This window comes from Saccopteryx bilineata, chromosome 4, assembly GCF_036850765.1.
Source record: "Saccopteryx bilineata isolate mSacBil1 chromosome 4, mSacBil1_pri_phased_curated, whole genome shotgun sequence".
NCBI classification, from domain to species: Eukaryota; Metazoa; Chordata; class Mammalia; order Chiroptera; family Emballonuridae; genus Saccopteryx; species Saccopteryx bilineata.
The window spans coordinates 131,467,061-131,490,509 of record NC_089493.1 but is presented as its reverse complement, the minus strand read 5'-3'; the positions used below and the strand labels follow the sequence as shown (position 1 = coordinate 131,490,509).

Here is a 23,449-nt window from a genome sequence, read left to right as displayed (position 1 = left end):
CCCCATGTTTATGGCAGCATTGTTCAAAATAGCGAAGATCTGGAAACAGCCCAAGTGTCCGTCAGTGGACAAGTGGATTAAAAAGCTTTGGTACATATATACTATGGAATACTACTCAGCCATAAGAAATGATGACATCGGATCATTTACAACAACATGGATGGACCTCGATAACATTCTACTGAGCGAAATAAATAAATCAGAAAAAACTAAGAACTATATGATTCCATACATAGGTGGGACATAAAAATGAGACTCAGAGACATGGACAAGAGTGTGGGGGTTACGGGGCGGGGGGAGGAGAGGGAGGAGGTTGGGGTGGGGACACAAAGAAAACCAGTTAGAAGGTGACAGAAGACAATAGGACTTTGGGTGATGGGAATGCAGCATAATCAAATGTCAAAATAACCTGAAGATGTTTTCTCTGAACATATGTACCCCGATTTATCAATGTCACCCCATTAAAATTATTTTTTTTTGCCCTGGCCGGTTGGCTCAGTGGTAGAGCGTCGGCCTGGCGTGCAGGAGTCCTGGGTTCGATTCCCGGCCAGGGCACACAGGAGAAGCGCCCATCTGCTTCTCCACCCCTCCCCCTCTCTTTCCTCTCTGTCTCTCTCTTCCCCTCCCGCAGCGAGGCTCCATTAGAGCAAAGATGGCCCGGGCGCTGGGGATGGCTCCTTGGCCTCTGCCCCAGGCGCTAGAGTGGCTCTGGTTGCAACAGAGCGACGCCCCGGAGGGGCAGAGCGTCGCCCCCTGGTGGGCGTGCCGGGTGGATCCCAGTCGGGCACATGCGGGAGTCTGTCTGACTGTCTCTCCCCGTTTCCAGCTTCGGAAAAATACAAAAAAAAATAAATTTAATTTTTTTTAAAAAGGTGTTTGATGTCTGTCTCTTGCTTTCCCACTGGTCACCTTTCCCCCAGGGGCCTCTCCTGCCCACTATGCCTCATCCTATCTTAGAGTGACAAGCTAACAGTAAGCGTGGCAGGGACCAGGGAGCACAGGAAGCCAGTCCCAGCCCCTGAGGGCTGAGGGGCCACACACACAGGGAGGGGGAGTGGGCACCTAATGGGGACACCCGGGGTTTGTCCTCAGGAGTAATTGACAGCCCCTCCCCAGTGGGACTCACCCTCCCCTTTATAGCTGGGCTTCCCCAGGTGGCCCAGAAGCAGGGGATCCTGGGACTGAGAAGCCAGACGCTGGACTTGTAACCAAGGCTCTGCAATGCTTTCCACCACACAACCCAAGACAGGGCTGGCCACTCTGGTGGCTGCCTCAGTTTCCCTATCTTGAACCTATAAGAATAAGGTCATTCCTGGGGCCACCTGCTAGTTCCAATATTCTCCAGTCCTATTCCCATGGCCTCTGAGGCCCTCGCAGAGTCCACAGGTGCTCCCGAGTCACTAAGGGCAGAATCAGGAGTCTCAGGCATGTGTACTTCCTGAGGGATAGGACCGCCTGGACTCCTAGAGACACGGAAGCACAGGGAGACCGATGCCTACCCCAGTCTGGCAGAGGACACATCCTGTGAAGCCTCCCTAGAGAGAAGGTGGTGGGGCAGGAGAACACAGGACAGCTCCCTAAAAGGCTGGAGGCAGCCGTGCCCTCCCCCTTTCTGTACAGGTGCAAGAGCTCACCTCTGCATGCTCACTTGCCATCATATAGTCTTTGGCCCATCCCAGACCTCAGGCTCAACCCCAAGCTCCCAAGACCCCCACCTTCTTCAGACCCTGTGGCTGTCCAGGTAGGAATACTAAGTGCTCCCACCAGGCCAGCCCTCCTTTGCCTTCCTCACTTGCCCTCCAAGGTGGCCGGTGGTGGGCCAGTCCCTGCTACATATGCCAGCAGAGGCACCCCTGGTGGTGCCTCATGGCCAGAACCCAATAACACCCTCCTAAAGTAAATGATGAACAAGAAGCTATTTCAGGTTTTCTGATGCTGCAATTCCTGATTAATCCCCATGGCAAACAAAAGGAAGAGACAATTAACCTAAAAAAAAACACCTGCTTCACCTGACTGGTGGTGGCACAGTGAATGGAGCATTGACCTGGGATGCTGAGGTCCCAGGTTCGAAACCCTAAGGTCGCCAGCTTGAGCCCAAAGGTCTCTGGCTTGAGCAAGGAGTCACTGGCTCAGCCGGAGCCCTCTGGTCAAGGCGTGTATGAGAAGCAATCAGTGAACAACTAAGGTGCCACAACTACAAGTTGATGTTTCTCATCTCTCTCCTTCTCTGTCTCTGTCTCTGTCTCTCTCGCAAGAAAAAGAAAAGAAACACCTATTTCCAGGTGGAACCTCCAGCCTGAGCCAGAGGAACCCCCAGAAGGGGGTCCTGCTCAGCCACTTGCCCAGCTACAGACCACTCATCTTCCCTCTCCCACCTCTGCCATATGCCCGTGCTGGGATGACACCTATAGCCTGTCTCCTAGACCCCCCGTGCCTCCACTTGCCCCCTCTGCTACGTGACCTCAGACAGGACAGATCACCTCTCAGGCCTCAGTCTCCTCTTCTGTCAGCATCCTCACCTCTCAAGGATAAAGTGAATACAAATATCGGACCACATACAGTTTGATAGACATTTTCTCTTATTTTTAAAGATGGAGGCTGACGTACTTAGGGGTGAAAGGCCACAATGTCTACAATGTATTTGACAATAGCACCAGAAAGAAACATACAGCTATGAAGTCAACAACTGTTCCATCTAGGTGAGGGGTATGTGGTCGTTTCCTAAACTATTCCCTCTACCTTTCTGTACATTCAGAAAAGTTCCTAACAATAATAACAACAAATTTTTAATAAGCCAATGTTGGTCCTGGGAGCCAGAGACTCCCCCCCCCACAGTACCCCTGGAAGGCAACTAGGTGTCTAAGTAGGCTAACCTCCCCTTCCCCGCCGTCTCCTAGAAATCACTTTTTTACTGACACCAGAGTCCTGGCTCCACATGGAGAACTCTAAGCACATTCAGAAGTCACAACACAAGCACTTCCATTGTCTTTGGACTGGCTACCCCGTCCTGCTCACCATCTCCTCTCACTGCAGAGCAGCCTTAGGCTGGGGGCTGCGATGCTGGTTCTGCCCTCAGGGGCCACCGCCACCTCCAAGCCTCAGAAGGCCCCCACCCATTAAGTAGAAATGACAGTGAGTCGGGGATAGCATGACCCTCTCCTTCGAAGGCAGTATTGCCCCACAAAGAGACTGAAACTCCCACTTAACAAATGGCAGAATGGAGACCCAGGAACAGGAAAGACAGGAAACAGAACACAGAGGCAGGAGCAGAGGAGGGGGGGAGGGAGCGAAAGCTCCTGTCTGTCTCAGTTTCCCCTCCTCTCTGTCCCTCAACCCCAACCCTGGCAGTGCGTCAAAGAGAGGGTGGACCACACCTCTTTCTCTCTGGCCCCTGCCTATCGAGCTTCTGGTCTGGAATAAATGGCCAAGATTGCAATGGCCAGCCAGGGCCAGCTGACCTACACAAACGCTGGCCAGGCCGCATCTGCTTTTGGCCTGGCCCAAAGGGGAAGGAAGTGGCCACAGGGGCCCTTGGTGACAAGCCACATGACCCTCCCTGCTCAGCCCATGTGGCTCCAGGCCTGTGGACGGACCAAGCACCCAGAATGGATAAGTCTGGCCCCTGCCACCAAGGTATTCCTAGGCCTTATGTCACAAGCCTCACACATAGTAGGCCTCGCACCCAGTGGGTGCACAGCAAACATTTGCTAAATGTAGATACATTGCTTTCAGTTCTGAGGAGGGAGAAACTGCTTCCAATGAGGCAGACGGCGAGGGTGTCTAAATATGGGGAGGGCAATTGGGCTGAGTATGGAAAAGTGGGTGAGGTTCACCCTGGCAGGAACTGGGGGAAGGACAGCACACCCAATCCCTAGGGAGGAGTGAGTGGCACTGGCTGGAGCCTGGGGCACGGAGGGAGACTGCGGGGCAGAGGGGCAGAGGGTGGGCTGTGCAAGACACCAAGGGGTCTGGACACAAGCCTGGGGGCAACAGGAGCCCTCAAAGTGTGTGAGCAGGAGCGTGATGGCAAGTGTGTGTTTGGGGGACAGTGGAAAGCCACAGAGTCCACAGTTACTGTAGGCTGCACTCCTCAAGAGGGTGGGGGCTAGCCTCATTCATCTCGTCTGATTAGGATACTCTGCACAGACAGCAGAGCCAGCCTAGAGGAAGTCCCTAGCAAGCAAGTCGCTAAATGATGACAGGATCATCAGATGGAGGACTGGGAACTCCTACACTCACCTCTGTAGAATATTGTGTTTATAAAAGATATATATATATTTGCCCTGGCTGGATGGCTCCATTGGTTGGAATATCGTCCGAAGCACAGGGGTTGCAGGTCCGATCCCTGGACAGCACACATACAGGAACAGATTGATGTTCATGTCTCTCTCTCTCTCTCTTTCTCTCTCTCCCCCCCTCCCTCCCTTCCTTCCTCTCTTACTAAAATCAGTAAATACAAAAATTTGAAAATATATATATATTTATAGTAGAGCCTCAAGAACAGCCTTGTGAGACTGGTAGGAGATAATTATCTCAAACTTACAAAGAGAGAAACTAAGGCCCAGAGGGACAGTAACCCAGCCAACGTCACCTAGCTGGTCAGCAGATGGAGCCCAGTGCTCTCCCCATCCTGCCCAGAAGGCTGAGCTCTGCTTGCCTTGGCCTGGCCCAGGGCAGCCAGGAGGTAAAGACCCATCCCTCCCTATTTCCTGGCACCACACCCTTCACCCCTATCCAGAGCTGGGTAGCCAGAGAAATGCAGCAACTGCTGCTTCTCTGAGAGTCCACCCACCACTCAAGGGGGGACTGGCTGCTTGTCACCATGACAGCCTGTCCCTGCACCTGTGATGAAGAGAGGGCTGTTCAGGGAATCTCTAGACATGCCTGTACACCCAAAGTTTGAGAACACTCCATGGAACAAGAGTCCTGGGCTAGGAGTCCAGAGACAGGGTCAAACCTGACTAACTGTACAACTCTGGAGAGCCATGTCCCAGATTCAGCATCTGTAAAGTGGCACAGTGACATTCTGCCTACTTATGGAACTTCCATGAGAACCATACGAGGCGAGGGGAGGGTGCAAACATTTGTGGACAATAATAAAATAGGCCCTATCCTGAAAGATACTAACAATAAGGCTCCTCTCTGCTTCAGCCTGGATACTGAAACTCCAGTAGGACTCTCCCCACCCCCAGCAGAGGTCAAGCTGAGCCAACATTTACTGAGATTATTCACTTCCTCAGGCTAGTGCATGCTTTCCAGGTATTGCTTCAAAGTGTGCTGATGACACCCCTACACACTAGGTACCACTCTTCCAGACACAGAGGAGAAAACTGAGGCTCAGAAAACCCAAGTGGTTTGCCCGAGCTCACCCAGCTCAGACTGTCTGAGCCAGGCCTCCAACCCAGTCCCAGATGGCATCCAAGCCCAGGCCTTGATCACAGCAGACTGATCCGAGAGGCTACTTCCCTGCCCCCAAATCTCAGAGCTACAGAATCGGTGCTCAAGATGAGGCTGCATATCACATCCACACCACCCTGCTGAGGCCCAGGACCCTGACGTCAGATGCACTGTGCCACCTCCAGGGCCCTAAGAGCTGGGTGAGGTATGGGAGGGAGGCTGGCACAGCCATGCTGAGCTAATTGGATCAGTCCTGGGCATGGAGCCACCCTGGCTGCCCTGGCAGATGAGTGGCAGAACTGGGCCACCTGCCAATGGCCAGCATCCATGTCCAAACCAACCTGGACACCAAGGTTCCATTCTGGCTTCCTCCCACCCTGACCCTGGTGGCTGACAGTACCTATGCAGATCCAGAAGGCAAGGGTGGCAACCATGATCCCTCTTCCAGTGGCTAGCGCCTCCCCTGATGTGACCATATGGCCCCATATGCTCCCTGACAGCTGGACGGCCATGGCAATGGCCTGTGGAGTGCTCTGCAGAGGCCCCAGCCACTGCCCCATCCCTGCCCAGCTGGCTATAGGCACAGCCAGGAACACCCAAGCTGGAATGCCCCACCCTCACATGCTTCAGGACACTGTATAAGCCACTGCCCCTCTCTGAGTCTCATACTCCTCCTCTGTCAAATAGCAATGCTGACTCTCCACCCCTTCTCATTGTATCCCACTTCTGAGGTCCCAAATGTCCACCCAAAGTCACTCCAGGTCTCTAGGGAAACAGATAAACTTATCCTTTTTACAGACAGACACAAAGGCCTGAGGGATCACAGGGACTTGCTCAAGTGTGTTGTTGGAAGGTCTGTACTAAAGGCCCATACCTGGGACTCCAGGACATCTACCACCTCTGTGTGCCCAGGTGGTGGGCATGGTGATGCTCGGGTCCCTGCCCAACTCTGATAACAGGCATCACCTCACCTGGTTTCCCACCCAGGTCAAATCTCTCCACCCTACATCAGGTGAGGAACCAGGCACTGCCCCTTAGCTACCCTGGGGAAAGCAAGCAAGGCGCCTATCCATCTGTTGCTGTGACCATCAGTCTGTGATCCCATAGCAGATTCAGAACTGTCTCCCTGCCTCCAGCTCCCCTGGCCAACCCCTCCCACGACCACCAGAGAGAGCAGTTTAAACTGCAAATCTGATGGAATCCTTCAAGAACCTCAACCCTCCAATCCCTGAATAGGGAATGGGCCCACAGGCCTCAGCCAGGCATTCAAGGGCCTCCTCCGTCTTGTGCCCACCTGCTCTGTGCCCGCCATGCCCCTGCATGAACCACTCCACTGCAAGCATGTTTTACCCATGCCTGCTGCCTCTCACCTCCGTGCCTTTGTTAACACGGTACCATCAGCCTAGACAGCCCACATTCATTCACCTCCTCCATTCATTCATTTATTCACCACATTTATTGAGTATTTGCCAGTGCCAGAAATATGTGAACAAGTCAAAACTCATCAGCCCTTCCAATCCATCTGGAACAGCCCCCTGCCTGCCCCCTTCCCCCCTACCCCTACAGCTGCCCAGCCCATTCTGCATCATACTAGGATGGGGGTCAATGTCTGTGCCCCCTCTCAGAGCTTACCCAGAGGGGAGCCCAGACTTGTAAACAGTAGTCCAGTAGTCTATCCCAGACCTCAAACCAGGAGATGCTCCCGAATGTGGAGTGAGCCCAAGTGTAGGATTCCAGGCAGTAAGGAGCAAGGCCAAGGGGTGGTTCTTAGGAAGATGTCTGGGCCCTGGAAGCCCACAGAAGAGACTGTGACTGGTCAAGGTGGCCTGTCCCATTTCTCTCAAAAAGAGATCTGAGTGGTTGGGGTACATTTCCCCCCTCAAGTCACCCTAAGGCCCAGCCCACCCAATAACTTCTTAACATTGAGTTTGTTAGAATGTACTATTTTTATAATTTAAAACATAAACATGACATGGTCAGGGCCTGGCTAGAAAGGGAAATTAAAGAGGCCACACTGGGCACTATCCCTTACCAGTCAGAAGGTTTGAGGAGCGAGTGGCTATCTTCCTAAAGGAGTAGCCAGTGGGGGCTGGGACTGTCACCCTTGACAGCAGAGATAAGGGGCCAAAGAGGTGCCTGGCTCTCCCTGCCCACAGCTTGAGGCCCAGAATGGAGGCCCATTCCTGCTGGAGCAGGCTAGAGCCAGGGCTTGGAGACAGAACTAGGTCAGGGGCTCAAGCAAGCCTTGATGCCAATCAGAGCATTGGTCAACAATCAGGAGGCAAAGCTTAGAACTCAGGAACCCACAGGGGACAGGGCAGAGGTGGGGGGAGAGAGAGCAGCTAAGAAAGACTGAGTCAGCAGGATGCCAGAGTAAAGCCAGCAGAGGGTCAGGGAGCCACCACAGGTCTGGCAGGCCCACCCCAGCCCCAGGAAGCGTCTGGTTACTCATGGGCAATGGCTCTCCCCACTTCCCCACAGGAGGCCTCCAAGGGCTGGGGGTGAGTCTGGGCTGCTGTCAGTGCTGGAGGATCACAGAGACCTGCCTGAGAGACTGACAGCTGCTTAGTCTCCTGTGCCTCAGGTAGACACCTAAGGAGGAAGTGGTTTCAATAGCCACCAGGCCCTTCCCCCAATACACACTTAGACCTCTGGGGAAGGAAACCAATCCTTTGAAGGTGAGCTCTGCAGCTCTGGGGTGGAGATCCCAGGGCAGTGGGAAGGGTTCTGGGGCCCAGAAAGGAGGGCAAGGCCAGGGCCTAGCCTAGAGGACCAGGATGAGGATGGGGAAACCCTTCTGATTCCCAGAAGAAAACCGACATTCCAGGGCTGAGGATTTGCAAACCATCATGCAGATCCCTGGCAGGTTATGGTCTCAAATCTAGGAAACAAAGATCAATGTGGCTAGGGTCAAAGGGTAGCAGAAATCGAGCCAGGGAAAATCAGGATGGGAGAGGCTGTGCCCCCTCCCTTCCCATGACAGGCAGTAGAACAGCTGTGCTGAGCCGACCCTCCAGCAGCAAGCCCCAGAGTGCCGATGTTAAATCAGGAAACAGGGCTAGGTGCCTTCCCTGCCTTCTCCCCAAAGACAAGGGTTAAAGAACACATTCAAAGGAAGGGGCCACCCTGAATTCTTCTAGCTCCATCTCTGCCTCAAACTTCTTCTCTGGAAGAGGGAAGCATGCCCAGGGACCCTGCATTCTAACAAGGTGGCTGAGAGGCTCCATAGGGAAAATGAAAGTGGAAGTAAGGTTTAAGCCTGAAAGCTGGTCGCACAACATAGTACCATACCCCAAAGACCTCCAGGAACATCCTGACTGGCCCAACAACACAACCCTCCAGCCAGCATCCAGGCTGAGAGCAAGACTTCTGAGTCCACAGGCTCAGATGCTGAGTGTCAGGAAAGAAGGCATGTGGATGAGGGCTGTTGGGGAAATCATCTGCTTCAACCCAGAAACCCAAGCTAGCTGGAAGGATTCAGGAGCAATCAGAGAAGGCTTCCTAGAGATGAAAGCAACTGCCCTGAAAAGCAGGAAGGATTTGGTAAAGGGGAGGGGCCTCTGACCCTTTCTTGGGCTTCTCACTCCTTGGGACACAGGGTTCCCTTCCTCTCAGGGCACCATTCCGGACCACATCTCCCCATCCTATCCCCTCTACCGTAGGGGCGGGCTGGCATTTGTGGAGAAGAAGGTCAGGAAGTTCCCTGAATAGCCAACACAGGACAAGAGTGTGTGAGGAAACAGGAAAATGGGGGTCGGAGACACAGCATGGCCACAACCGCCTCATACAGAGTGAATTACGCAGGAGGCTCCAAGCAAAACAGGGATTGCTTGGCACCAGGCCAATGAGCTTAGAAGTGTCGCTTCCAAACCCCAGCCTCTGGGGAGCGCTGCACCCTTCGGGCAGTTCCCTTCTACCAGCAGCCTATCCCACGGAGCAGAAGGCGCGGGGACATAGACACACACTTACACACTAGGCACGTCTCCCCACTACCCCACCCAGTGTCCTTAGCCTAGCTGGAAAGACGATCTCGCGGCCCCCGGACCTGGAGTCTGTAGCCATGCTCGACCCTAGCCAAGGTAACAGGAGTCCAGCGCCGGGAGCGGCCCCAGCGCGGCGCTGCGGGCCTGGACAGATGCCCCAGAGAGCAGACTGCTGTGCGGACCAAGTGGTGGTGGAGACGCACCTCTTTGCCCGCCAAGTAGCACAGCCCGCGCCCCGCCCCCATCCCTCCCTCGCACTATCCTCTGGAAAGAAAGGCCGGAGTGCTACCATTAAAGCGTCTCCATCCTCTCCCAGCACACACCAAGTTGCTCCAAGTCGCTGGGGTTCTGGTGGCAGGCAAGGGTTAGGCGGCAACGCGCAGCGGGAGGGCGCGCGATTACGAATTGGGCTGCCGAGAGCGCCCCATCCCCACTCTGCGCGTGCACGCACCCACAGGCTCGCACCCAGGATCCCATCCCCACACGCTGCCCCAAGGCTCCCGCCCAATCAGAAGCTGCGCACGCGAAACCACCAGCGGGCAGACACCTCAGCTCCAGGCCTGTGCCCCGCGATACCGGCCGCGCTGCAGCGTCCCGGCGTGCCCATACTCACCGTCCCAGGAGCGCCATCCGTGCTCGGCTCCGCTCCGGGAGTGCATGCCCGGCTCGCCTCCGCTTCGCTTCCCGCTCCGGTTCGGGTTCCCGCTCCGCAGGGCTCGGCTCCGAGATTGTGGCAGCCACGACTAGCGAGCCGAGAGGGCGTGTGTGTGAGCGCGCGCGGCCCGTGCGCAGGAGGGCCCCTGCGCCCTCCTGTGCGCCTGTTCCTGCCGCCTGTCCTCCGCGCGACGATGCCAGCAGAATCCCTAACGCGCGCTCCCTCCCGCCGGGGCGCTCACGCCCGCGCGCGCGTCCCACCGCCGCACCCAAGGGTCCCAAGCCCTGGCCCTCCGGATTCCCCGAGCACGGCCTGCGGGCCCCACAGAGCGAACCTGCGTCCCCTTCTGGCCCGACCCTCCTCAGGTCCCCTGCCCCTCCCAGGAGGAACCCCACCGCGGTCCCAGCTTTGCCACGGTGCCCCGCTGGGCCCCCGCTGCGCTCCCAGCCGGGGCGCCCAACTCGGGCTGCGGACGCTCGCACCCAGAGGCTCCGGCTCCCTCTCCCACACCCGCGGCCAGGTGCTCTCGCGCTCGTCCTCTCCCCCTTTTCCGTCACTGCTCCTTCTTTACCTCCTCTCCTGACTCCCACCTGCTACCCCCCATCCCGGTTCCGGTCCGCTGTCTCCCGCTATCTACCTTGTCGCTGCCCTCTCCCGCGCTACCTGCTCCCCGCCGCCCCGCGCTGCCTCTCTCGCTGCATTACATTGGGTGCCGCCCGCTGTTCGCGGGGCCCTGGGTTCGAGCTTGCAGTGGGCAGCGAGAGGACCCCCGAGGCGCCGGGCTCGCCGCCCCCTCCGCTCTCCGCTCGCTTCACAGTTCCTAGCGATGGCCTGTCTGGCGGCGATGTTCCGCGCCAGCCTCAGCCTCGGCGATCGCTAAAAACTCCCATCTCGCTCGTGCTTAAAGGGATAGCGCACTGGATTCGACCTGCCCCACCCGCGAGCACCGCGGAAAGCGGCGGAGAGCGGCCTCGCCGCCGCGGGGCAGTCTGAGGCGGTGACGCAGCCGGGGCCGTGGTGCACCGCCGTGGAACCCAACCTTCCCCGCCTAGAGGTGAGTCAAGGAGATGTCAGAAGGTGCCCAGACCACTCCATCCAGAGGGCGCTCAGTGCTTGCTGGAGGCTAAGCCTACCGGCCGGAGGGCGGTGTGACGACAGTGCAGGATGGGAGCTGAGACTGCGTGGCCAGGGGAGGAGAAAGCACAGAAGTTGTTGTCTGAATCCAAGCCCAGGGTTTGGACACCTGTCATGCTGAGAGGACAAAGCTCACAAGGTGGCCTCTCGCTCCTGCTGTGTGACCTCGGGCAGATGCCTGCCTCTCTCTGGGCCTCAGCGTACACTTTCTTGGAAGGACATTGGTTTCCACCATCTCTGGGGCCATGCCCACCTCTGATACGGTATTAAATCCCATAGAAAAGGGACTCAGCCCCAGAATTTCGCCCACTTCCTGCTTTTGAGAGTTGGGGTCACCACCATCCCACCTTCACCAGGCCTGGTTTGCCCCTCCCTTGTGCTATAACCTTCCTTCCACACCCTCCTTATCAGTGGAACAAGGCAAAGAAGTACAGGGACCTACCAGGGATAACACACTACAGTTTACAGAGCTTTTTTCACACCCAAGATCTTCCTGGACCCTTGTGACACCCTGAAGAAGTAAAATACACCCCTAGACTCCTGGTCAGCCTGACTAGATAGGACTGCTTGCATCAGCATTTCAACTTCCTGGTCCCCCCACCCCAGACAGATCCCCTTGCCCCCCAAATCACCATGGAGGGATGCATTTTGCTCGTTTGTTTTCTAAGCATTTATTATGTGCCTCATCCTGTGCTAGGTTCTGGGGACACAGAGATGTTTGTACACATTCCTGCCCTCAAACAGTGAGACAGTGGGAGATCTGATGGGACTTTGGGTAGTGGAGGAGGCCTGGGAGAGCTCCTGCAGAAGGTGAGGTTGAAGTCAGGAATTGAAGGATGCGTAGGAGTTGACTAGGTAGAAGGAAACACAAAAGGCTCCTATGCCCAGGGAGAAAAGCAGGTGCAAAGACCTGAAAGTGGGAAATGAGGAAGGATGGGAAATGTGTTAGGGGGGAGAGAAGCTATAAGAACCTTGAATTGAGGAGTTTTTTCATTATCCCGAGGCAGCAGCAGCAGGACTGCCGCTTAGCCAATCTAGGCAAAAGTCCTCCCCATCTTTCGACATGGAGCTAAGGGATTCCCAAAGCCAGGAGCTTTTGAAAGAGGCCTCTCCATATATACTCAGCTCTAGCCTCTGTGCCTCATCTCTGCAGCCGGACTCGGCACAGCCTCCCCCTGCTGACCAGAGCTGGAAGTGGGAGAAGCCCAGGGCTGGACTTAGGCACCCACACATCAAGGTGCCCTGTAAAAAACCCAGACTTTGGGGTCAGGCATACCTATGCCAATGCCAGCTTTAGTATCCTCCTCTGTAGAGTGGAAATAAAAATACTCAGCCACTGAGGGGGTTGGGGAAGGACTCATGAGGAGTAATGCCCAGGAATGACCCAGCACACAGTAGGTATTGAGCGATTGACCTCTTCCTGCCCCACACCTGTGTTTGGCTTTGTGGCCCATCCTAAAGACCCTTACTGTCTTTCTATTGCCTCCTTGCCTGGCCATTTTCTTCTGTCTTCCTACTAGACTTTCTGGGGACCTCTAGAGAGATGAGCTCATGGCTGTTGCCTGCTCTGGCTCAACACACCTGGGGAGTCTTCCCAGGGCTCCCAGATGGGCCCTAGGGAAGCCAAACAGAGGCAAACAGCCTTTTCCGAGAGTCCTTGACATCCATGCAGTCCACATCCCCATCCATTTCTCTCATCCTCCTGTTGTGGGAGCCACACAACCTTTGTGTCCATGCTGGGGAATTTATGCTCCCCAGCTTTGCTCTGCAACCTCAGATGTATAGCATGCCCTCTCTGAGCTTCAAGTTCCTCCCTAAGTATGGGGGCAGGCTTGTGTGCCACACAGGGGCAATGAACATGAGTCTGAATCATGTATTTTCCCTCATCAGGCCCAGGCCTTGGTCCAGCAGTTCTGCACGGGGTTCCCCTTGCCGCCCCTTGTATCCTGCCCTTATGCTAGTGGCCAGGAGCTATGGGCACCTCTGCATCCCAGCAGGCTTTACAGCGAGGCAAGGCATAAATAATGAACAAGCCCACTAAGAGGAACTGCTCTCCGCTGTGAGGCCCAGGACAGCTGGGGGGCAAGGGCCAGGAGCAAGGCCAGTATAGGCAGCTCCAGGAAGGATCTCCTTCACCACCAGAAGCTGAGAGCTGGCTGTTTCCTGTCACACGGGCTGGGCCAGTGCCCCCACAGATGCCACCCAGGGCACCTTTGTATTTTCAGCCATCTGCACAGGCCCTGAGGGAGACCTTGGCAGTGTCCCAGACCCAGTCACCAAAGCAGGTCCGGCCCGGGGCTGGGTTGCCCACATGGAGTCCCAGGAGGAAGTAGGCATTTCCTGCTTGTCTTCTCAGCCAACACCTGGCTTCCTGGATCAGGCTGAAGAGTGAATGGGCTATCTCCTGGCTGTCTCTCGTTTTTTCTCCCCACCTCCCAGTCTTTCCCCACTTGTCCCCATCAGCACTGGGCTTCTCATCCTCTCAAATCCTTTCATTCTTCAACAGCCTGGCTACCCTCTGCCCACTCCAGTGTCCCTCCTCCTCTCTGCCCCTCACTGACCATATGTCAGGAGTGTCCATTAGTCAGTCCATCATCATACTTGTCCCGGTACTATCACTCCCATTTCATAGAGAGAGAACTAAGATTCAGGGTGGAGTTCTAGGAGGTGGACTGAGAGACATTGTTCTCCATTCTTTCCAGAGCCCTCACTGAGGGCCCACTCCATGCCAGGCCATGCGCCAGGTGGGGAAGACACATCAGGGGTCCTCGAGTCTGGAGAAGGAAGCAGACAGACATCAAACCATCATTTAGAAGAATGTGGGACAAGCGCTCAGAAGCACAGTGGGCTGTCAGGTCAGGGCTGGTTTGTTATTGGGAGTCAGGAGAGACTTCCTGCAGGATGAAACATTTGACCTAGCTCCAAAACATTGGGTAGATATTAAGTTGGAGAAGTAGAAGCTGTAGAGAGAAGGACTAGCATGTGCACAGGACTTGTAGTAAGAGGAGGGAGAGAAAGGGAGTTGGAGATGGGGTTGCAGGTGGCATGGGACCAGAACCTATAGGTTCTTATGGGCCCCACAGGAGTTAGGGATTTAGTCTGGTGGCTATGGGTTGACCCTAGAGGCTTGAAACAGGAGACCGTGGTCCATTGTCCCTTGAACTGCTTCCCAGCCTGCCATGCAGCACCCTACACCCAGGGGTCACTTCTACCCCCTTCTGATGCCCATGCCTTTGCACAGGGTAGAGGGTACTGGAGACGCAGACTGGGCAGCTGGATTGACATCAAGGTGCAGGGGGAGGAAACATTGGCGCAGGCTTCACTGTATCTAGCTGAACAGCTTGGGGCAGTGCCTACTCCCCCACCCACTCCCATTCCCCATAATTGAGCAAAGATTGGACTAACCCTCTCTGCCATCTCTGGTTGGTCCAGGACCAGGGCCTGTAACAAGAAGATAAAATAATTAGAATGTTCTCCCACTCTCCTCGGCTGGATTCTAGGGCCTAGAGCCCTGCAGGTGGGAAGGGGGGCTGCTTGGGGTGTGCTGCTGGCCTAGTGCCTTCCAATCCCTCCTCCACTCCAGAGCCTTCTTTCCCCAGACCCCCCCCCCCCAAATGGAGTGTTCCAGGACCTTCCCCCTGCATCACCACACCCCAATCTGGCCCATGCTCTCACTCACTGTTCCCCCATCAGAACCATGGGGGTCCCTGTTAGGCTGTAAGAGTTTAATTGGCTCCTTGGCCCTTTGGTTTTCCCACCTGTAAAAGAGGATAATTCTTTGTTCCTCCCATTGCCCTGGGCAGGAGAGAGGATGAAGGAGACTGTAGAGTAACCTCAAACTACTCTGTCAGGGGCAATGCCCCCTTATCGAGCTTCCTTCTGGGACCCTGCAGTCAGCACCACCAGGGAAGACAGACACACCAGCTGACCTTATAAAATCTACCCCCTGAAAAAGGTTAGGCAGCTGCTCCCCCCAGTAGGACTGCCTCTTCCTCGCGGGTGCCACCAAGCAGAGACAGCCTTACATGTCCTGTTTGTAGGTGGGAAACTGAGGCTGTAGAGAGAAAGGGTGGGCCTGAGTCAACCCAACAAGCCCTCTGTCTTACTTCATCCCAAGATGTCAGGGGAGAGTCCAGGGAAGGGGGACACTGTGGGGTGCCACATCTCCTCCCCCTGGGGGCTTCCTTTCCTAGTGGGTCCAGTGGGCGGGAGGTAGGGCTGCTACAGAGCTCACCAACCCCCCTCTAGCAGCACTGCCCTCTTTTTTTTTTAATGTTTATTTATTGATTTAAGAGAGCGGAAGGGGGAGAAAGGAAAGGAGAGAGAGAAACATCAATTTGTTGTTCCATTTAGTATGCATTCATTGTTTGATTCTTGCATCTGCCGTGATCGGGGATTGAACCTGCAACCTTGGCGTATTGGGATGACGCTCTAACCAACTGAGCTACCCAGCCAGGGCAGTGCAGCAATTTCTTGTGGGAGGCGTTTTTCTAACCTCTACATTCAATCACTGGTTCTGCGCCTGCCTTATCTTTATAAGGGCCAGTTCTAAGATGCTGGAGTGACCCTGCAGGAGCTGTCCCCAGGACAGCTTGTTGAGAGGCCCAGGTCAATCCACAGTCCTTCCATGTCAGCTTTCTCTACAGTGACCACACCTCCCTGTAACAGGGAAGTGCTGTCCTGTCCACAGCCTATCATGGTTGCCTTCGCAGTGAAGGCTCGCCACAGCCCCAGGGAAGGTGGAACAAGGATGCTCCTCACTTATGATAGAGATACCAAGGCACAGGGTCATAGCCAGCATGGACATTGGGGATCTTCAGTCCAGCATGGTCACCCAACAGGGGCTTGGGAAGGGGTGGTGCCAGGGGCAGCAGGACTGGTGGATGTTGGGGGTCTGGGCAGAGAGGTGACCCTGCCTGATCCTGAGAGGGGGGATTGGACTTGTAGTTTGGGAAGCCACTGCGGCAGAGGGAGTTTGAGGACCTGGAATTGTGTGCCACTATGGGTAAAAACCTGCCATTCAGCTCCTGCTGACAGAGGGTGTGCCCTGTGCTCAGCCCTGTGGGGCCCCATCCTCAGGGCGCTCATGGGCTGTGAGCACACAGGCATGTGGTCAGATCTACCAGCCAAGGCTCTGAGTTCCAGAGGAGGCACTGTTTCATGTGGGGGCTGGAGGCTGACAGGGTCACAGAACTATCATATTTTTCGCTCCATAAGACGCACCTGACCATAAGACACACCTAGGGTTTTAAGGCAGAAAATATGAAAAAAAAAAATTGCCTGGCCAAGCGGTGGCGCAGTGGATAAAGCTGCGAACTGGGATGCAGAGGACCCAGGTTCGAGACCCAAGGTCGCCCACCAGCTTGAGCATGGGCTCATCTGGTTTGAGCAAAGCTCACCAGCTTGAACCCAGGTTTTCTGGCTCAAGCAAGGGGTCACTCAGTCTGCTGAAGGCCCACGGTCAAGGCACATATGAGAAATCAATCAGTGAACAACTAAGGAGCCGCAATGAAGAATTGATGTTTCTCATCTCTCTCCCTTCCTGTCTGTCTGTCCCTATCTGTCCCTCTCTCTGTCTCTGCCACACACAAAAAAAAAATTCTGAACCAAATGGTATGTTAAAATATTTAATAAAATACCATATTTTTCACTCCATAAGACGCAAAGGCGTTTTCCCCTCCACTTTTTTTGGGGGGGAGTGCATCTTATGGAGCTAAAGACACGGTAATAGGAGCCCATGGAGCCTAGCCCTGAGCCTCAAAGGAGAGGAAGGGGCCTGCTGCAGCCACCTGGGCTGGCATCAGCCAGACATAGCTCTCCCAAAAAGAGCATGAAGTGGCTGCTGCCCTTAGAGGGTACACAGGAACTCACTGGGCAGGGAAGAGGGGCCTAAGGGCAGGAAGGGCACTGGTAGGAGCACACTGGGTCTGGGTCATCTCTGGGTCCTCAGCACCCACTGGCCCAGGCCTGGACAAGGCAGGGATTCAGGGAGTGAGTGCTGATCACATGGATGGTGTTTAAATATAAGAGGGAAGGAAGAGATGGAAGGGAGCCTGACCAGGTGGTGGCACAGTGGATAGAGCGTCGGACTGGAATGTAGAGGACCCAGGTTCGAGACCCCGAGTTTGCCAGCTTGAGCGCAGGCTCATCTGGTTTGAGCAAAGTTCACTAGCTTGGACTCAAGGTCGCTGGCTTGAGCAAGGGGTTACTCGATCTGCTAGGCCCACGGTCAAGGCACATATGAGAAAGCAATCAATGAACAACTAAGGTGTCGCAAGGAAAAACTGATGATTGATGCTTCTCATCTTTGTTTCTGTTGTCTGTCCCTGTCTATCCCTCTCTCTGACTCTCTCTCTCTGTCTCTGTAAAAAAAAAAAAAAAGGTGAAAAGGAGGGAAAAGGAAGAAAGGAGAGGAGGGAAGAGGAGAAGAGAAGTGGGTAGGAGTCAGAAAGGAAAGGACGAAGGATACTAATGAGTATAGTAAAAAAAAATAACAAAGCACCCACACTGCTGAAGGAACAGCAGGGTGCACTGGGGACAGGTAGCAGGGCAGGGTCAAAGCCAAGTCACCAAGATCCTCATATGCTGTGGAGAATGATTGGACTTCAAAGGGTTTTTAAGTGAGGCAGTTGGCAATATCTGAATTTGTGGACATTCTTCCTGGCTCCCATGGGGAGGATTGATTGGAGGGGTTGAAACTGGAGGGGGAGTTTGGAGGGGAGGCTGTTGGGTCATCTAGGAGAGGGGATGCAGTGAGATGAAGAGGCCCAAGGATGGACACTTAAGAATAAGGAAGCAGGACTTGGGGAGTGTCTGGGTGTGAAGGTGGGAAGGTTAGGGACCCCCAAGACCTTTCAACAGTAACTGCAGTTTGTTGGGAGCTGACCCTCAGCAGGCTTTCTGACCTTGTCCCAGGGTACCCTCCCACTAGCCTCCCTCAATTGCATGTGTAGAGGGCACCGTAGCATACTACCCAGGCCCCCTTTAGGGTGGGACACGCCTCCCTCTGCTGGTGGTGGTAAGGCTGCCATGCCACAGGTGAGGTGCACCTTGCCCAAAGCCCTGCCCTTCTGTAGGTTGCTGCCTCCAGCAACTGGTCAAAGCAAGGGTTAAAGGCCCAACCTTCTTGCCCCAACTCAGGACAACCCTGCAAAGAACCCTGCAGTCTGGGCCAGTCGCAGTCCACCTCCTCCCTCGGCCCCTCCCACTTCTCCATCCCTCTCACCACAACTGTTGATCCCAGTAAAACCCTCGCAGGCTAACCTCCCTCCACAAGGGCACTGGTATCATTACCATTTTATCTATATGGAAATTGAGGCTCAGGGATATCAAATGTCTTGCCCACCACGACACAGCTGATGAATGACAGGTCAGGGTCTGCCTGGAGTTGGAGGAGGCCAGGGCCTCTGGCTGGCTGGGGCAGGGATAGAGAAAGTGGTAGGGTCAGTGTTCAGACCCCAGGGAAGGCCACTCCAGCCCATAGGCCAGTGCCAGAACCAGGAGAGACTTATTCCATCTGCCCCTCTCTCCCCATTCCACAGATGGCGAAACTGAGCTCTGAGAAGGGCAAGACGGGTCCAGGCTCATAATGTCATTTAATGATGGCCCCAAGCATGTTTCCTAGGGTTCTGCCTCCTATCTCAGTACAACTGTTTCCTTTGGACCAGAGTGATATTTCTTCCTGCCAGCCCCCTTTCCAAGCCCAGCCCTGGTTTCGGGCCAGGAACCCAGGGGGATCGACCCCGCCCAGTTTCCCACTGCAGAAATGAGGCACCCGCAGCTCCCCCAGGCCTGTCACAAAGACCTGTGCAGTAGCCTGAGCTGCCCAGCTGTGTCTCGGAGCTGGGATGTACTGGGCCAGGCGGGGGAGGCCGCCATCTGACTGGCACAACAGAGCAAGCAGACAGGAAGGAAATCAATTTGAGTGTTTGATTAATTTTAATTTTTAATTTGCACGGAGAGTACAGCACTCATTTGACACTGCAGTCACTATTCTGCTGGGATTCGACACTGTCACCCCCGCCGCTGTGCCCAGCAGCCCCCTGCCCTTCTGTTAGAGGGGCCTGCCCCTCACATGGCAGACTGGCTTGCTGCAGAACCTGGAGGAAGAGTCCCCTCCAGGGGCCTCACCCCTTCTGCCCAGGAGAAGAGTGTCTGGTGCGCCCCATACTGTGTACAATGCTCCTTCCAAGGAGGGACCCAGTCAGGCCACATCTGTTCCAAAGTCAGGGTGCACTAATGGACTCTTGGGCATGGTGACAGGACAATTTGGAGGGCAAGAGAGATTCTCAGAGGTACTAAGTAGTTATCTACACGCAAAGACAGTTCTATACCTAGAGTCAGGTCTGTCTTAAAACAAGGACAGTTCCAGCTCTCGTGACCTACAGCTCTGAGGAACAAAGCTCTGTGGTCCCTCCTCTAGGAAGCCCTCCCTGATTAAGTGCTTTTTTATCCCACCACTACTATTCCCAGATGCTGGCCCTGCCCTGAACACAAGCTCTCCCTGACCCTTCCTGAGCCCTCCAGATCTCAACTGTGCCTACATGCTCTACACAGGCTGGTGAGCTACGGAGAACATTGCCTTCCTGCAGATATCCCTGGTTCAAATTCAAGCTTGCCTCTGCACTGGCTGCTTAGAGCTATCCATTAAGCACCTCAAATTGAACGAATCCAAACTTGAACTCATCTCTCCTCTCCACACCCACTCTTGCTTCTTCATTATCTTTCCTAACTCAGTAAACCACACCACAGTCAACCAATTGCTCAAGCCAGAGAGCTAGCAAGCACTGGGACTCCTCCTCTGCCTTGTCCCCTGCCCCCAGCCTACTCTGCACTAGGTCCTCCATCTGTACCCTCCATTGCAGACAGGGCTGACAGAGGGGAGTAGAGGGGTTCTGGGTGGCATTTATTCTAGTCCCTGACAGGGCTGGGAGAGCCTTCAGAGGCCAGCCCATCCTACCCTCCCATTTTACAGATGAGGACACTGAAGCCCAAAGGGAGACAGGCCTGCCCTGGACCCGAAGTGACTGCTCATAGCAGGGCCACCTGGAGAAATCAGGTCTCCTCTCAGCCCAGATGGGAATCTCGGAGAGATCATAGTTAAGGCCAGGCCCCGTGACAGTGCCAAAGGGACTCAAGCCCCTGAAGTCCCAGCCCACTTCCCCCTCTACACCCCAGGCCCAAAAAGGCTACAGGGAGGAATGAGGGGCTGGGGTTATGTTCAAGGACCCCGGCAGAATGAATAACCCACTGGTGAGAGCTCGTGAAGACCAGACATCACTTCATAGCAAGGCCACAGCCTAGCCCCCGTGAGTCCCTCTGGGACATAGCCATGAGAGCCAGGAGGAAGGGGCCTTAGCCAAGACTGGAGTTAGTGGCCATTCTCTGTGTCCACACACTCAAATCTCACTGTGACTAGTTCAAATGCAAATTAATGCATTCCTGACCATCAGAAGAGCTGGTACAAGGGCAGGAGAGAGGGCATTAAGGGGAGTCCTCCCGGTTAGGAGTCCTGGAGAGGGAACCCGGGGTAGACAGAGCTGTCATCCTTTATTGAGCACCTTTTGCATGCTGAGCACTTTGCTAAGGGCTTCACAAGCTCCCTCCCTGTGCTCCCTCTCCATGTGACCCAAGCATCACACAAACCCTCCCAGCCTCAGTTTCCTCCCAGATAAAACAAAATTAATAATAATAGCTACTTCTAGAGACTGTTGGGTGATTAAATAAAAGGTATGTAAAGTGCCTCTTACAGTGTGAGATGCAAAGTAAATGCTAATTAAATGGTAATTACATATAAGGCAACTCATGTGTGCGATAAGGCCTGGAACCCCACCCATCCCAGTTTATGTTTGTCAAACCTAAACTGTTAATAAAGTAAATACTTTGCCCTGGCCAGATACCTCGGCTGGTTAGAGCGTCATCCCGAAGCACAGAGGTTGCTGGTTTGATTCCTGGTCAGGGCACATACAGAACCAGATCAATGTTCCTGTCTCCCTCTTTCTCACTCCTAAAATTCCTTCCTCTCTTGCTAAAATCAATAGATAAAATTTTTTTAAAATAAATAAATAAAATATTTCATCATTTATTACTGAAATGGGGCAAAGCTGGGCGTGGAGAGGGGTGTACTACCCAGGGCTATGGGACAAAGGAGTCGTCTGGAAACTCAGAGCATTGATGCTAAGACAAAGCACAGAGAAGGGGTGAGGCCACACGAAATGAACCACCAGAGGCCATAACCTGCTCTTATCTTTGAGGTCTGGCCTAGATGGGCCAACTCTGAAAGTCCCTGATCCTGCAGATGGTACCAAGCTGGGAGTCAAGGAGAAGAGGGAGAGGGGAGCAGCCAAGCCCCAGAAGGAGACAGAGACCCTGGGCAGACAGCCATGTGACAGCCACCACTATGGAGCCCTTAGAGCAGTGGTAGTCAACCTGGTCTCTACCACCCACTAGTGGGTGTTCCAGCTTTCATGGTAGATGGTAGCGGAGCAACCAAAGTATAAATAAAAAGATAGATTTAACTATAGTAAGTTGTTTTATAAAAATTTATTCTGCCAAACTTAGCAAAAATCTGACATAAAGTACTTGGTAAGTAATTATTATTATATGCTTTAACTTGCTGTCACTCTGCTTTATAAATTTTATAAAGTAAAGTTACTTCCCTATTTTATAAATCACCATTACTGTGGAGCCGGTAGGCAGTTAGAAAATTTTACTACTAACAGAGATACAAAAGTGGGCAGTAGGTATAAAACAGTTGACTACCCCTGCTAGAGCATGTGTGCTTGGCCTCTGCCTACATTTTCTCCTCTTTCCTCTTAACCACGTCGCCGGTGTTGTTATGCCCTCACACAGATGCGGCTCCAAGAGGCTAATAATGTGGTGCCAAGCTTGTTACTTGTGAGCCAATATATGAGCTTGGGCCTTTCCGGCTTGGAACCACCAAGAAGCAGGGGCAGGGGTCCCAGAGCCCCTGGCTGAATGCTGTGGGCCCTCCCAGGTCCCAAACCAGTGCTTCCTCAGACAACAGTTCACAAGGCCGGGAAACGCCTGCCCTTTCCCAGTCTGACTCTGGGAGCACACCGTGGGGCGATCCTGGCTGCACATCAGAGCTGAGCAAGAATTCCAGCAATTAAATACTAATACCATGCAGCTGCACAGATGACATGCCAAGCACTGTTTTAAGTGCTTGATATGTTTCATTTGCACAACACCCTATAAATAGGGGTACCTGATCACCCCCATTTTCAGATGAGGCAATGGAAGCACAGATCATTAACACACCCACATCTACATGACATGGGAGAGGCGGAGCCAAGATTCAGTTGTAGGCGGTGCAGTTGCAGGTTCCACACCTGCAGAGCTGTGACCCTCACCACTTGCCTATCCAAACAGCCAAGTACTGCCCCTCCCAACCCCAGAGCCCAGAGCCACCAGGATGGTGTTAGGGGTCAGGTTTGACTAACAACATCCTCCCTACTTGCTCACACTCCTTAGAGCACAGGTGGTAAGACACCTGTGTCTTTGCAGACTCGAAGCAGAGAAGCAAGCTGTGTTGCCCCCACTTTTGCCTGGGTCTCAGGTGATATCACCCCCAAGCAATCAGGCTATGAGGAAACAGGAGCCACTGATCTGTTGAATGACTTTGAAGCTCATGTTCCCAGGACCCTGGGCCCCAGGTCCCTAACTTTATATGATGATTTCCCTGAATGAGCCAATTATGAAAGGCCCAACTCCTCACCCCACCCACCTCCGGGGGAAAAAAGTGGGAGAGGAGTTGGGGTGCTAGCCAGGGTCCTGAAACATCTCTCCTGAATGCAGGTCGGAGATTTGGAGACCCCCAAACTGACTTGGTTCTCTGGACATGTTCTTTTTATGTTTTAGCAATAGAGACAGAGATAGGAAGGGAGAGAGATGAGAAGCATCAACTTGTAGTTGCAGCACTTAGTTGTTCATTGATTGCTTTCTCATACATGCCTTGATGTGGGGTGGGGGGCTCCAGCTGAGCCAGCAACCTTGGGCTTAAGCCAGTGACCTTGGGCTCACACCAGCGACCATGGGATCATGTCGATGATCCCATGCTCAAGCTGGTGACCTCAGGGTTTTGAACCTCAACGTCCCAGGGGGATACTTTATTCACTGCACCACCACCAGTCAGGCTGGACATGTTCTTTAAAATTCGGCAGGTAGGCCTGACCTGTGGTGGCGCAGTGGATAAAGCGTCGACCTGGAAATGCTGAGGTCGCCGGTTCGAAACCCTGGGCTTGCCTGGTCAAGGCACATA

General features: G+C 54.1%; 1 protein-coding gene and 1 long non-coding RNA gene across 10 annotated transcripts in view; one reads left to right on the top strand and one right to left on the bottom strand.

Annotated features, from left to right (window-relative positions):
• Positions 1 to 10,971, bottom strand: part of LINGO1 (leucine rich repeat and Ig domain containing 1) — a 231,060-nt gene extending 220,089 nt beyond the window's left edge. For 5 of the 9 annotated variants that reach the window (XM_066278278.1, XM_066278280.1, XM_066278282.1 and 2 more), the window contains exons 1-2: positions 10,699 to 10,971; positions 9,994 to 10,123 (exon numbers count right to left, since the gene is read on the bottom strand). The gene's annotated coding sequence lies outside the window, so the exon portion shown is untranslated. Of the gene's footprint in view, positions 1 to 9,669; positions 9,815 to 9,993; positions 10,124 to 10,698 lie in introns of those variants that run through there. The other 4 variants (XM_066278285.1, XM_066278287.1, XM_066278283.1 and 1 more) reach the window with 3 other exon arrangements.
• Positions 1 to 23,449, top strand: part of LOC136336523 (uncharacterized) — a 94,981-nt gene that overhangs the window by 62,238 nt on the left and 9,294 nt on the right. The window lies entirely within an intron of this gene.